Genomic DNA, 8431 nt, shown 5'->3' with positions numbered 1-8431 from the left:
GACTGCTAGTGTTGCTGCTCTATCCCAAATTGTTATGACTTCCTCTACAGTCCCTCCTACTACTGTTCCTCATACTGAGGTTGGTTCTTCAAGTAGAAGTGGTGAGATGAAATAGATTACCATTGAGGTCCCTACCGATGGTAATCTTTTGAAAATGTCAGGTCGGGCTGACGTATAGTTGAAACCTATGATCAGTCCAGTTGAGAAATCCAAGCTCGAGAGTCATAGCTCTTTGACTTGGATGAATGACATAGTGCAATCATCATTAAAGGTATTTGCCTTTTTTATACTTTACTCCATCCTTCTTTTATTAAGGTTCTCACCCCTTTCCTTCCTTTTTTAGATCAATCTTATTGGCACAGAGATGATAAAGAGGGTTTCTCATACGGAGTAGTTAATGCATGATTATTAGATTGAAGCAGATAACTAGAAAGAACAATATGAAAGCCTCCAACTTGATATGGAAATATTAAAAGAAAGCAAGTGCACCTTAGAGCAGTAGTTGAAGATTTTGACTTCAGAGTTAGCAGTTGAGAAGACTTTCTCAAATCAAGCTGACAAGGACAAAAATCTCCCCGAGACATCATTTTCTGAGCAACTCTCCAAATCCAGTGAAGAGATTAGAGGGTTGAAGGCATTGCTTAATGAGAAAGAGGTTTATGGCGGTGAACTTGTTCAAACACTTACCCGACCCAAAAAGATCTTCGTGTGTCTTCTAATAAGGTCATATTTTTAGACCCCTCTGCAATCTTCTTATGATGCTGCTTTGGCCGAGAAAGAAAAGCTTAAAAACGAGATTGACCAATGGGAGAGAGATTATGAAATTCTCGAGGATAAGACTGACATTGAAGTGAGTTGGGCTATTCTAAACACACACCATGATACCTTTATGGAGGCTAGACAAGAGGGTTTTAATTTGGATACTGAGTTAGCCAAAATAAAGGAGACCATTGAAAAAACTCAGCAAGACCAAGTTTCATTCTCCCATGGCTGATACTCCTGATCATGTTGAAGATGATATAGCTACAGTGAATGCCCCAGCTTCTTCAAGTCAACTTGAACCTTTTGCTGCTAATGATACTGCTTTAGATTCTTCTTCTGCCCCTTAGTGAAAGTTTATGAAATGTTACTCTTTTTTTTCTGTTCTTGGTGATTTTACCCCTGGTCCCATTTGGGGGTTTAATTTTTGAAAATGACAAGTCCCCAAACCTTTTCGGGGTATTTTGTAAAAATAACAATCAGTTTATGACTAAGTTCATACTTAGTCTAAACTTAATATTATGCAGTTTTTTTGTTTAACTTAAATGTTTTGAGCTTTTGTTTTGCTCTTTTTTGCCTTTATACTCAAGATCTTGTTTGTTAATTCGTGGGTTTTTGTCTTATCCTTTTTGCATTTTTTTTTAAAAAAAATTACTTTGTTAATTTCATGGATATCTGAATCAAACATGAATTTATAAAAGAGGACCCTTTTATATTCAACACTTAATGAAAAGACGTCTCAACTTCTTAACGGTGTAAATATACGAAAAAAGAAATAGGAACATACATGTTTCTTGAAATAACTTTGATAAAGTTTTCATCTGAACTTTGTCAAGTTTAAGTAACATCTTACATGTTTTTAAATATCTTCTGTAACTTTTTCGTAACTGTTTTCTTTACAACAGATTTGCAATAAATAAAATCCAAGGGTATTGTAATAACCTATGGCTAAACATTGCCTTTAACCTAGACATCATAAGATTTTGAAATCTATTTTTTTGACTGGCTTGTGTTATTGGCTCGTGACTTTGCTCCGAACTTGATATATTTGATGAGTAGACTTTTGGGCTTGACTTGAACTATAATTGTTTTCAGTCTTCTTTGCCTTCTTTATACATATATCATATGTATACTATATAGTCCCCCAAGTGTTTGAGCTTTGAAGTATGAAATCTCGAGCACTTGATTATTCCTTCCATGCGGTCCTTTTCCTGAAAAAGAAAAACATATGGGACTTGGAGGTACGATTTTAGATGAAGACTGCTTAACCCATTTAAATTTCTATCAGAATAGTTGTAACCCTAGACCGGGAATTATATTTTTTCCACGTGCCTTGCAGGTCGTAATTCATCATTTAGTGCGGGCTAGCTTTTTGCCTATCATCTAAAATCGTTAGTAAAATTTTAACAATTCAAAAATAAAAGTTTAAAACAAAGGTACATGCCCGTGGATATTTTCTTTCCTTAGAAATAATATCTCTTCAGATGAACATCATTCCAATGTGAAGGTAGAATCTTACGATCCATTGTTTCTAGATCGTATGCGTCTTTTCCGGCGATACCGTGAACCTTATAAGGTCCTTCCCAAGTTGGGCTTAACTTTCTTGCATTAGCTGCCCTCGTTGATTGAAAAACTTTCTTGAGTACAAAGCCCCAATCTTGAAGTATCTGAGATGAGCTTTCCGGTTATAGTATCATTCCATAACTTGTTTTTGGCGCTGTCATCCTTACTAATGCAGCTTCCCTCCTATCTTCAAGTAAATCCAAGTTTATTCGCATTTCTTCTTCATTTGACTCCTCAGTTGCTTGTGTATATCTCGTGCTTGGCTCCCCTTTCTCGACTGGGATTAATGCTTCAGCTCCGTATACAAGTGAGAACGGTGTCTCCCCGTACTTGTTTGTGTTGTTGTGCGATAAGCCCACAAAACTCCAGGTAATACCTTTGGCCAATTGCCTTTGGATTCTTCCAACCTTTTCTTCAGATTGTTGATAATGACTTTATTCGTTGTTTCAGCTTGTCCATTACCCACCGGATGGCAAGGCGTTGAAGTAATCTTTTTAATTTGCCAACTCTGAAAAAATTCTGTGATTTTGTGTGCCTATAAATTACGGGCCATTATCACATACAATTTCCTTAGGTACACCGAATCGACATATGATGTTTCGCCAAATGAAATCTCTGACCTCTTTTTCTCGTACCTGTTTAAAAGCTCCTGCTTCTACCCACTTAGTAAAGTAATCAGTGAGTACTAGCAAAAATCTTACCTTGTCTTTGGCTTGTGGTAGTGGTCCCTCGATATCCATCCCCCACTTCATAAAAGGCCACTGTGCAATGATCAAATGTAATAATTCAGCAGGTCTATGCATGTTGTTACCGTATCTTTGACATTTGTCACATTTAGCCACAAAATATTCCACTATTCTTTCATTTTGGGCCAATAATAACCGACTCTAATCATGGTTTTCACTAAGGATCTTCCTCCAGCGTGATTTCCACAATGCCCCTCGTGTATTTCTCTCATCATATGCTTGGTTTGAGAAGGTCCGAGGCATCATGCTAGGGAACCACCGAACATTTTACGATAAAGATTGCCTTGCTTTAAACAGTACCGAGCAACTTTTTTTGCGAAGTGGTTGAGCCTTTTTATTATCTTCAGGGACAATTCCATACTGCAAAAAAGTGACAATATCATTCCTCTAATCCCAAGTTAAATTATTAAAATGTACCTCGTTTTTGTCTTGATCAAGTACTGAATGGAATAAATGAATTATAGAAGCATTTTCATCATTTGACACTTCTGTCACAGATGCAAGATTAGCTAGGGCGTCTGCCTCGACATTTTCTTCTCTTGGTATCTACATGACTTTCCAGGTTTGGAATTGCCTAACCAGATCACGTGCCTTTTCCAGGTATTGCTTCATTCTTGCCTCTCTGGCTGTATAAGTCCCTAGTATTTGGTGAACTACGAGCTATGAATCGCTTTTGATTACGACCTGTTATATGCCAAGCTCGTGTGCCAGTTCTAAACCTATAATCACAGCTTCATACTCTGGCTCATTGTTAGTAATAGGGTGACATTTTATGGCTTGTCGTATGGTTTCTCCCGTAGGTGGTACCAAAACAATTCCTAGACCTGCCCCTTTCACATTCGATGAACCATCAGTAAATAAAGTCCATGTTCCTGGATTAGACTCATTGAATACCTGTAGTTCTTTTTCTGCTTCTAGTTGCATCCCTTGGCTAAAATCTGCCACAAAATTTGCCAACACCTGTGACTTTATTGCAGTTCTAGGTTGATACGTAGTGTCATATTCACTCAACTCTATGGCCCACTTAGCTAACCTACCTGATAACTCGTGTTTATGTAATATATTACGTAGGGGATAGGCAGTTGCTACAGAGATGGGATGACATTGAAAATAATGTCTTAATTTCCTAGATGCCATAATTAATGCAAGTGCAAGTTTTTCTAGATGAGGATACCGAGTCTCAACATCTAATAATGACTTGCTAACATAGTAAATTAGAGACTGTTTGCCTTGGTCTTCACAAACTAAAACAACACTCACCGCTACTTCTGAAACAGCAAGGTAGATGAGTAATTTCTCCCCATCTTTTGGTTTCACAAACAACAATGGATTTGACAAGTATACTTTCAAGTTTCTAAGTGCTTGTTGACATTCCTCAGATCATTCGAACTGATCCTGCTATTTTAGAGCTGAAAAGAACCTAAAGCACTTTTCTGATAATTTGGAAATAAATCTTCCCAAAGCTGCTATTCTTCCCGTCAGTCTCTGTACCTCTTTTTTACTTGTAAGTGTATCAGGAATTTCCTCAATAGATTTAATCTACGCGGGATTTACTTCAATGCCACGATTAGAAACAAAAAAAATCCTAAAAACTTACTTGACGAAACACCAAATGCACATTTCTCAATGTTTAGCTTCATGTTAAATTTACGGAGAATCTGAAATGTATCAGACAAGTGTTGGATATGATCTCTTTCTTGTTGTGACTTGACCAACATATCATCTATATAGACTTCCATGGTTTTCCCTAAATGTTCTTGAAACATTTTGGTCACCAACCTCTGATATGTGGCTCCAACATTTTTGAGACCAAATGACATTACTTTGTAACAGTAAGTCCCCCTGTCTGTAATAAATGAAGTTTTTTCCTCATCTATGGGATCCATTTTGATTTGTTTATACCCTGAATATGCATCTAAAAAACTTAACAATTCATGTCCTACAGTAGCATCAATTAGTTGATCTATATGCGGTAATGAAAAAGAATCTTTAGGACAAGCTTTGTTTAGGTCAGTATAATCTACACAAACTCGCAACTTACCATTCTTTTTAGCTACTACTACAATATTAGCTAACCAATTGGGATATTTTACCTCGCCGATAGACTCAATTTTTAAAAGTTTTTGTACCTTATCTTGAATCACCTGATTTTTGAAAGATCCTTGCTTTCTTTTCTTTTGTTTGATAGGGGGATATGATGGATCTTAATTTAACTTGTTATTCATTACTTCCAGAGGTATTCATGTCATATCAGAATGGGACCAAGAAAAACAATCCGCGTTAATTTTCAAAAATTCAGTCAACTTACCTTTCATTTTGTGGCTTAGGTTGGCCCCAATGTAGACTTTCCTTTCATGCCATGGTGCGAATAGTTCCACAACTTCCAATTTTTCAATCGTCGTTTTGATGTTTTCATTTTCCTCTGGTTCTTGGATGGAATTGGGCCTCGAGTCTACATCTGTTTACCCGCGTTCAGTTGAGGCTTGTGTTGCAGCATCCTCAATTGGATTCTGTAATTGCTATTTTTCTTCGTTTTTTGCTCTTGAATCTGCTACGGAGTTGATGCTCCTAGACGTTTGTTGATCACCACGGATTTGTCGTATTCCCCATTGTGAAGGGAATTTAATAAATTGATACAGGGTAGATGGCACAACATCCATTTCGTGAATCCATGGTCTACCGAAAATCATATTGTAAGCCATGTCCATCTCTACCACCTGAAATTTTGTGTCTTTGACAATTCCTTCTGTGAATGTTGTGAGTATTATCTCCCCTTTTGTTATGACACTTGAGTTGTCAAAACCAGATAAGGTATGCGCCATGGGTATCAGCTTATCTTTAGCTTGCATTTCGTTTGCCACTCTTAGCAAAATGATGTTTACGGAGCTACCTAGATCAATCAAAACTCATTTGATATTAGTGTCATGTACAAGTAAAGATATTACCAGTGCGTCATTGTGTGGGATTAATACGCCATCTGCATCTGTATCATCAAATGTAATACTTTCTTCCTCCAAAACTTGTCGAACTCACTTCCCATGTGTGACTGTAATTTTTGAAACTTTCTTGGCTGCCGTATATGTCACGCCATTAATTTCTTCTCCTCCGCTTATAACATTAACAATCCTTTTTGGTGAAGGAGGTTTAGGGGGCTCCTGCCTATTTTTCATATACGCTTGCTTACCCTTTTCACTAAACAATTCGGTTAGATATCCTTGCTTTAACAAATGGTCAACTTCACCTTGTTGCAATCTACAATCCGCCGTTTTGTGTCCATGATCGTTATGATACTCGCACCAAAAATCAGGATTTCGCTATTCGGATTTGATCACATTTCCTTTGGCCATCGCACCTTATCTCCCATGCTTCTTAATACTAGAGCCGTCAAAATGGGCTTGGCCCGTGAGGCCAGCCCAACCCAGTCCGCTACTTGGGTAGGGCTGGGTTGGATTTTTTTAGCCCATTTCAAACTGAGGCTTATAAGCTTGGCCCAAGTTAGCCCGCTGGCCCTTGAGGCTTGACCGAGGCTGGGCCTAGGCCGGCCCGTGGGCCAAAAATTAATTAAATTCAAATTTAAATATTTTAAAAAATTAAAAACTAAAAAAATATAGTATTAACTATAATCCTCATTTTCTAACCTTAGATTGCTCATTTACCCTTTCATATCAACTATAATTTATATTTTTGACATGCATGTAGTATGACAAGATTAGTTTTTCTTTTGCTTAATTAACAACGAACTAGGAAAGTTTTAAGTGACCAATAATAATTTTTTTCAAAAGAAAATATTGCTTTAAGTGGACAATAATTAGTTTGGTTACTTTAATATGTTATTAATTATTAAATTGCTCTTCAGTATAGAAAAAGGTCAAGGATTAATACCCAAAGAAAATTGACAACACGACTATAATGATGAAATCAATAAATAATGTTAAACCTAAATTAAAAAACCTTAACATATAAACTTATTGAAGCAATTTCCGAACATAAGTAAAGTGAAAGAAAAGTACTAAAGAAATATTCATGTAACGTTAAAAAAAGAAGAGCTCGAGAAATAGAGAATTTGTATTTCAATTACGAGATTCCTTGTCAAATATCAAGATTCTTGTACGCTCTAAATAAATAGAAGTCGTTCATATAATTAAGAGATTATGTCACGAAAAAATATCTAGAGATTTGAAAAAATATTTTTTTCCTAAAAAAATTGAAGGGCCGACTCGCCATAGCCCGCGCCCTCTTAGGGCTAGGTCCGGCTAGCCATTTTAAGGCCCATATAGATGGAGGGTCGGCCCTCCCTAGCCTACCAAATTGAAAAGCCCACGAGGCTTGGGTTGGGCTAGCCCGTTTTGACAGCTCTACTTAATACTGCTACTAACTTTGATATGCTAACATTGAAATTGTAACCGCCAAACTTCGCCTTCGAGCCTCTATCATCATCTCGCGTTTCTCGTATGTTTCGCTCTTTTCCAAACCTTAACGATGGGCCTGATTCTCTATCTCTCGATCTATGATCGTACCATGAGTTATCCTGCTTTGAACGCGAGCCTCTTCCGGATGGTCCCATGTAGGGCTCGTACCTATTTTTATCGGATCGTTTTTCAGTTTCAGCATGCCTTGAACTTACCCTCTTCTCTTTTTGAGACTGAATGATGGTATCTTCTTCTTTCCGCAGCTTCGTGCTGTATCTGTTGTAAACATCATTCCATGTTGTTGCTGGAAATTCAGGTAGACTTTCCTTGAGTCGTCTCGTAGCTTCTGAACTTTTCTTATTTAGATTACTGGCAAAATCCATAGCTGCCCAGTTGTCAGGTACGCGTGGCAACATCATCCTTTCACGCTGGAATCTGTCTACGAATTCTCTGAGCAGCTCCGAATTCCCTTGCTTTATTTTGAAAATATTCTCCATTCTTTTTTCAACTTTTTGAGCTCTCGAGTGTGCTTTGATAAATAAATCAGGCTCAGAAAAAGAATTTATAGAATTTTCGGGTAAAAGAGAATACCATGTTAATGCTCCCTTAGTAAGTGTTTCACCGAATTTTTTGACCAATACTGATTCAATTTCTTGTTTGGTCAAGTCGTTGCCTTTTACACCGGTTGTGAATGCAGTTACGTGGTCTCGTGGATCAGTTGTTCCATCGTATTTTGAAATATCGAGCATCTTGAATTTATTTGGAACTGGTAGAGGAGCAGCAGTTGGCTTCTAAGGTTGTTGTGAATATTTGTCCATATCTATTCCCTTGATTACAAGCGGTACTCTGAGTATTTGCTCTATGCAGTCGCTTTGTTCCTTGAGCTATTTCTGCAAAGTTAATACTAAATTTTGTAAATCCGAATTAACTGTGTTAACTGGTTCTCCATCACGA

This window comes from Nicotiana sylvestris, chromosome 12 (genome assembly GCF_000393655.2).
Source record: "Nicotiana sylvestris chromosome 12, ASM39365v2, whole genome shotgun sequence".
Taxonomy (NCBI): domain Eukaryota; kingdom Viridiplantae; phylum Streptophyta; class Magnoliopsida; order Solanales; family Solanaceae; genus Nicotiana; species Nicotiana sylvestris.
Note: the sequence above shows the minus strand (reverse complement) of the source record.